Genomic DNA, 8119 nt, shown 5'->3' with positions numbered 1-8119 from the left:
GTTGGAGGTTCAACCTGCCATTCAGAAAACACAATATTAATCCTCAGCAGCGAGTTCACAGGAAGGTCAAGTTCATAACATCTGTGTATGTTATGAATGAAGACGTAACTAAAGTACATTAACTAAAGTACTCCAGTATTTCCATTTTCTACTTATCGTTTCATCTCAGAGGAAAATGTTGCACTTTTTACTGGATTAAGTTTCTCAATAGTTTGGCCGTTAATCTTTAACTGACGCCGTCTACAAGGCAAACCTCCGGTTCTGCAGAGTGCAGTCAATGCGGAAGTGTCTTAGAACCTGAATTCTCTAATGAATAAAGTAGAATTTCTTCGATAATATATTTAAAAAAAAAATGGGAAACAATGAAATCTATAAATCCAATAAGGTTCCAAATGGCGGCTCAACTTTTTCCAGCCTCTCTCCTCTCTCTATCTATCTCTCTCTCTCTCCTCTCTCTCCTCTCTCTATCTATCTCTCTCTCCTCTCTCTTCTCTCGCTCTCTTTCTCCTTTCTCTCTCTCCTCTCTCTCCTCTCTTTCTCCTTTCTCTCTCTCTCTATCTATCTCTCCTCTCTCTCCTCTCTCTCTCTTCTCTCTCTCTCTCTCTCCTCTCTCTTCTCTCTCTCCTCTCTCTCCTCTCACTTCTCTCTCTCTCTCTCTCCTCTCACTTCTCTCTCTCTCTCTCCTCTCACTCTCTTTCTCTCTCTCTTTTCCTCTCTCTCCTCTCTCTCTCTCTCTTTTCCTCTCTCTCCTCTCTCTCTCTCTCTTTTCCTCTCTCTCTCTCTTTCTCCTCTCTCTCTCTCTCTCTCTCTCTCTTTTCCTCTCTCTCCTCTCTCTCTCTCTCTCTTTTCCTCTCTCTCTCTCTCTCTCTCTCCTCTCCTCTCTAATAACTGGTTTCAGGACTCATCCCTGCAGCTCTCTGTTTATTGCCTTTCGTGTGGATTTAGCGAGAGCAAGTTGAGATGTAGTTCTTCTTTTTGTTTTATTTGTGTGTGCATTTCACACACATTGTTTGTTTGTGTGTGCGTCATAAAGACAACATCCCTCCCGCTCCACAAACACCGGTGCCGGCCCGTTGACACCTCGTGGCGTCCTCGCAGGGCATCTGCCGAAAAGTGAAGGAGGAAAGTTCTCTGGCCTGCTGGATTTGGCCCTGCAGGCCGGCTGCATATGCTGCGGCGGGATTACGCTGATCCAACTTAATGCCTAAGACCGTGCAATCATTCATAACTACAGGAGCTGTGGAGGGAACAGCCGTGGTGCTGCCGGCACCATCTGCCGCTGCCGGCAGGATTAACGTCGAGGAAGATGTTGAAAGGGGGGGGGGGGACTCGTGTGGGCCAGCACCCTCCCAGAGGAACCTTTCACTGAAACATCACACTGCTTCTGTAAAACCTTTTAAAAACAATCCCCCCTAGGGGGTAAGACTGAGTGATTGTTATATAAAACTGTAAATCATAGCTTGTTTTATGAAAAAAAACAAAAAACTGCTGTGTTTGGATATATTGAAAAACATAAGCAATATACAAGTGCAATATATGGTTTGGTATGTGAGAAAATTCAAATACCATTCAAATATCCCTAATAGCCCCATTGGACCCATTGGGGCTATTGGGCCCCAATGAAATGAGACCTCACCTGAATGTTCTCTGTTCTAAACCCTCTCTAACTTAGTTCTGCTTCACTTTATCAAAGTCAACCTTTGCAGAGAGAATGTTCACATATTGAGTTATGATTTGGGTTAGAGAATGTTCACATATTGTATTATGATTTGGGTTAGAGAATGTTCACATATTGAGCTATGATTTGGGTTAGAGAATGTTCACATATTGTGTTATGATTTGGGTTAGAGAATGTTCACATACTGAGCTATGATTTGGGTTAGAGAATGTTCACATATTGTGTTATGATTTGGGTTAGAGAATGTTCACATACTGAGCTATGATTTGGGTTAGAGAATGTTCACATATTGTTATGATTTGTTTAGAGAATGTTCACATATTGAGCTATGATTTGGGTTAGAGAATGTTCACATATTGAGCTATGATTTGGGTTAGAGAATGTTCACATATTGAGCTATGATTTGGGTTAGAGAATGTTCACATATTGTTATGATTTGTTTAGAGAATGTTCACATATTGAGCTATGATTTGGGTTAGAGAATGTTCACATATTGAGCTATGATTTGGGTTAGAGAATGTTCACATATTGAGCTATGATTTGGGTTAGAGAATGTTCACATATTGAGCTATGATCTGGGTTAGAGAATGTTCACATATTGAGCTATGATTTGGGTTAGAGAATGTTCACATATTGTATTATGATTTGGGTTAGAGAATGTTCACATATTGAGCTATGATTTGGGTTAGAGAATGTTCACATATTGAGCTATGATTTGGGTTAGAGAATGTTCACATATTGAGCTATGATTTGGGTTAGAGAATGTTCACATATTGAGCTATGATTTGGGTTAGAGTTGGACCTTACAGCTTCATCATTTCAAAGAAATAATCATCCTGAAAGTGATTTTTTTTAATAGGCCGACCTGACATCTTTTCATTGTTTTCTGTGTGTCATCTTCATTTACTCTTAACCAGTAACACATAGACACATATTTACACATCTGAACAAAATCTCACATGTGTACCTTTTATTATAACACCAACATTATTCAAATAGCCCTAGTGGTTGCAGAGATACACCCTTTTTAGTTTGAGGATGCAATTTCCAAGGAAAGGGCCTATAAATAGGTTGGTTTGGCCGGAGGAACGCATTCCATCTCACAGCTTCGGTTTTCTACAAAGGTCAAGTCTAGAAAACATTGTGTTATTGGTATCAGTCCGTTCATGGAGCAATGGTCATTGTTTGAAAACCCGCAAATCTTTTAATTTTTTCTTTTTCAAACAAATAGTCTGTTTTTTTGCTTTTTTAATTGTATTTCCTGCTCGGAAAGCAGATATCTGCTTGTGATCGATCAGCAATTTTCCGTAATCAATATTCTTACAATCACAAAGGATCAAGAAGAAGCTGTAAAAAAGCATCAAACAGCAGACTAGTGAACACAGTGGATCGTTAACAAGAAGTTAACGATGAGTTATTCGTCATAACTTGTGTACTTAAGTAACTCCGCTCCGTAGTCATTTTAACGGAAACAACTATATTTTCCTAAAATGAACAAAGTGCTTCAAGATATTTTTCTAATTTTACGATTGTTTCTTAAACCTAAATACATATTTTTGTTTCCTAAATCTACCTGAGTTTTCCGAGAAGATGTAAGTTTATTTTGAAAGGACTTTATCATGTAATGAGCAGAAATGAACACTTGTTGCTGGTACTTTGTAGTAAAACGCACAAACATTGAGGATTAACTTCTCTTTAGACGTCATGAAGAAACGTTGTGAGACTTTCAAACACTTTTAAATTCCGACTGAGAAAAAGTTGTTTGTTGCTTTTCACCGTTTTCAGTCACTTTGGCCTCTGAAACAAGAGAATACTCAGTAATGTGTCTGTTGTGTCTGTTGTGTCTGTTGTGTCTCCACAGAGAGTTGACGCCCTGCCCTCCGATCATCAGGAGAGTCGATCCGCCCTGAAGGGAACTGTCCACCGTCCGCCGGGACATACAAAACACACAAAACACACACAACAGCTGCTGCACTTCAACAATCAGCATCCACCACCTTTTTTTGGAACTCTGTGCCTTCAACCAAAATTCACCAGTGATACTTCTGAAGCTTTAGCTTTTTTTTTTAAATGTTTTTCTTTGGACTCAGAGGATTTATCTGCCTGATGTAGGAGGGCCTGGGATCGAGCTCACACTTTTTCTCTCTGGAGTAAAAAAAAAAAACCTAACCAGGAAATGCAAATATTGATAATTTTAACTTCCTAACGTGTTCTTTTTTTCTACAAATTGTGTTAGTGATTTTACTTCACATCAGAAGAAAATCCCTTGCTGTGCAATATCAGTCCATATTTATGTAAAGTTGTCATGTGGATGTAGACTTTGGATGAACGTTTTGGTTTATTTTTGTAACGATGTTTTTCCTGATTTCTATTTTTCTAAAAGAATGAAAGACAGATGAGCGGAGGGGAAAAAAAGGACCAACAAAAAACACATTTTAAGGGAAAGAGGACGTTTGGTTGTTGCTGAATTCGTCTATGTTTAGTTTTCCCTGGACTACCCCTCCTCCCGCTCTGACCGGAGCCAAAGCCATAGTCTATCTCAGATATGAAAACACACTAGTGTTCCCAACAGCACGATGCATTCAGGGTCTCTCCGCCTGGGGCCGACACCACAGGCTCCTCTCGTCTCAGCTGTTGGACTTCATGAGCGATGTTTTCTGTTTCTACTGTTTTGTTCAGGGGCTTGAATCTGAAGTATTTAGTATTTCTCTACCTTTGTGTGGCCTGTTCTTCTTGCTGTTATTTTGTACTTCCTCCTACATATCAATCAAGCAACTATAAGTGGCATGAGTACGTGTGATGGTGAGAACAATGAATGAGTGTGTGTTTCGCCAGAATGGAAGAGGAAATACTGTGAATGCTCAAGTAAAAGCCCAATAATGGCTCCAGGGAAAAATAGATGAAATAGAGAATTAACAGCTGTTAGATGTTGGCCCAAACAGAAAACCATTGAAAACCAAAGCCGTGGAAATAATTTCCTCTAACCTTCCTTTAATCGTGCATGCATTTTGTATTTTACACAGATTGTTGGGCCATCAATATCATGTGATGCCTTCATATCTAATGGGAGTTACTGCCATTTCTGAGCTGTAAACATCAGCAACCCCTTCTCAGTTCAGATATGGTCACTTCCTGTTCATCGGATGCAAAAAAAAGCCAACATGGCGACGGCCGTAATCCAAGATGGCGACGCCGAAACCACCAAACTCAAGGCTCAGTCCACAAACCATTGAGTGATGTCACGATGACGACATCCAATTCCTGTGTACAGTCGGTGGTTAAAACACATTAGTTAAGTTTACGTTACATTTGGAACAGAGATCATTTAGCTAGCTAGCCAAGCTAACGGCCTTGTTGTTGTTTCACACAAAACTAAATGATCCCACGACAAACTGAGACTAACTTTGAGTGCAACACTATCTTGTAAATTTACGGACATTCTCTGTGAAATTCATGGCACAAATCCAAAAATAAATATTCATCTTTCTGTGCAGAATTTATTTTCCAAAATAAAGTCCTGTGATGGGGAAGATGTTGTGGGTGTTCTTGAGTCAAACTGTTCCCATCTTCCCCATATTATTGCCAACAAAAACAAAGCATTTAACCGTCTAATAATTTATCGTTAGATTTGTGCCTTGTTGCTACTAGCTTAGCTAACGGTAGATCTGGTGTAGCTTTCGTTCACAAACTTGTTAGAAAAGAATGCAAACGTCAGAAATTCTCTTGAATTTCAAGAAACAAGACAATGTGAAGACAATTTAAGATGGAAGACTGATGCAAAAGTTAATAATGTTTTTAAAATTATATAAAATAAGTCCAGTAATACAAATAAAACTCCATATTTCACAATACAAGTCTACCAGCGGAAGTGTAACGGTTGTGAACGTCACCGATGAGAAAAAAAATGTTTCTGACTGAAACATGATCAAATACACTTGTTTTTTGTAAAACACATGAGGATTTATTCTGAAATAATTGCCTCTTTACTAAACTTGGGCCACTATTTGAGCGTTCACAGTCTTTCCTGTTTTATCGTTTCAATCCTGTTTTCTGCAGTGGTGAAATGTTTTGTGTATCCTTGAAGCTGCTATTCCTGTATTGTGTAGATCTGAGACGTCCAGCCTTATCCCTGAAGTCCTACAAACGTCCTCCATTAGCTGTCCAGAAACCTCACAGAGACACTTTCATTATGAACTCAGAAACTGAACTCGGTTTGTGCCTTTGAGGGAATCAACGTTTTCACACTTGAGAATCGTGTTTTTATCCAAAAACAGACTCTTTTGAAACTGTTCAGTTACTGGGGGGAACTTTGACCTGGTCCTGGTCTCAGTTTAGTCCTCTATATGACCTCAGTGTAGTCCTGGTCTTCTATAGACCTCAGTTTGGTCCTCTAGACCTCAATGTAGTCCTGGTCCTCTATAGACCTCCATCAGTAACCAGACCACCAGAGAGACTATGGTCTGCTTCTAGAGAGTTCTTCTTAAAGATCCTCATCGGAGCCAACGGGTCGGATTCTGGTGAAACCAGATGACCTCATGCAGGTTCACCAGAACCTATATCATCTTCAGCTCAGACTCCAGCGGGGCCTCCAGCAGAAACCAGTCCACCGTGTTCAGACCCAGATCCGCTTCACCTGCAGCCTCCGGAGGGAGGAGACCCTGCTGCAGTAGAATGAGAGGTTTTCTAAAGGGACCCTGGTGCTCAGAGACACTACCCCTTTAGTCCACAGGGGGCGCCAGAAACAACACAACATAAAAGTTCCTCGTGGTGACTTAGTAGATTTAGAGTTGTATTTCTTCAGTCCAACTGTTTTTGATGAAAACACAGCCGTTTATTTCTATAAAAGAACTCATAATGTAAAATATGATCCCGTCAGAGGCACAAACTGGAGCTTGTGGTCCTTTTTGTTTCAACCAAATGTGTTTTTCTTGAAAAGCGTCCGTTTTGTAGGCGTGCACCTGCAAAGTGTATTTTTTATTTGTATTTATTTCCTTTCTAAATGCATGGTTTTGATTGAACATTCATATCCACCTGGAGGGTGTTGTGTTCTGCCAACAGTAGTGGAGGTAGTTTCCCTTTCTGTCTGAGTCCGTAGACTTTGCTGCCTGTGAGTGTGAATCATCCGTGAAGCTGCCTCCGTCCATCAAGTACCTTCTTTCTGACGCCATTCCCCAAAACAACGCTGCCAAATTGGTCTGAATAAGCCAAAAGTTTCTCTGTGTATCAGTGGTTTAAGTGTTTCACATGTTAAACCTCATCCCGTCAATGTTACATTGTGTTTTTAACAGAAAAGAAATCCTGTTTGTTAAACTGTTGATAATATATGCAGACGAGTTATGAAATAAACTGAATCATACTCAGACGTGGTCGTTGGCTGGTTGCGTGTCGTTGCTTCCCCACTTGATGGAGACATCTATCTTATATTCTAAACTCAGAACATATTCCAGCAGAGTGTGAACAGTATTCCTTGATATGGTTATTTGATTAAACACGTTAATTTAGGGACTTTTAACACAAGAAACTATGTTTTGACACAATGAACTCCCGGAAAACAAATCAGAACCTTCATTATGTCACAAACGCTTTACTGTAGTAAACTGTTTGTTTAAATTTAAAACAAATCAATATTGTGAGCTCTCATCAGTCGAGTTCAATAAAAAGAAAAATCTTCTTTTTGTTTTGTTCAATTCAACATGGAAATACAAGTATATTGACTAAAATGCAAACAAATAAAGGAAAGTCTAAAAAACAAAGGGAAATTCTAAAAGACAAAACAGCATTTTATGGGAATATATGTATATTTAGTTTACAATGGATTTTTTTTTAACAATACGTTTATGGTTATAATAATCTCACAATCTCTCAGGAGGATAAAGATGAATTCATTGATTTAATTTAATTCATTTGTATCTTCATTTGAGTTTAAACCACTACAGATGGTGAGACAGATCGACCGATACAGTGAAAATAACATCGCAGTGTTTAAAATGTTTATTTTTAAAGTCAGTCTGCTTCGTATATATAGCCAATAATAAGAATGTAACATGCCCTCTGTAAACATTTGGGAATTGAGGCCAAATAAAGTTTAAAACATGAATGACATCAGTTGATAATGAACTGACATGGTGCATCTTTGTAAATGAATGTGTGTTTAATCAATTTAATGCAAATTAATGTGACAAGTGCTAAACATGTTCACGGTTAAAGATGAATTAATCTAACATTTATTCCGGAAAAACATGATTGTTGTGTTCAAAGAGCTCCGTGGTCACTTTTCAAAACTCAGAAATATAATGAAATGTGTTGTATAACAGACTTAGTTTGAGTTGAGTTGAGTTTAGGTTTAAAACTAGTTTAATTTAAGTTAGTTGCTTTGTGTTAAGTGTTTGTAGAGGAACGTTCATTTAGGAAGATTTTAAATAGATAAATAAATAAAATAGA

This window comes from Taurulus bubalis (genome assembly GCF_910589615.1).
Source record: "Taurulus bubalis genome assembly, chromosome: 20".
NCBI lineage: Eukaryota > Metazoa > Chordata > Actinopteri > Perciformes > Cottidae > Taurulus > Taurulus bubalis.
Note: the sequence above shows the minus strand (reverse complement) of the source record.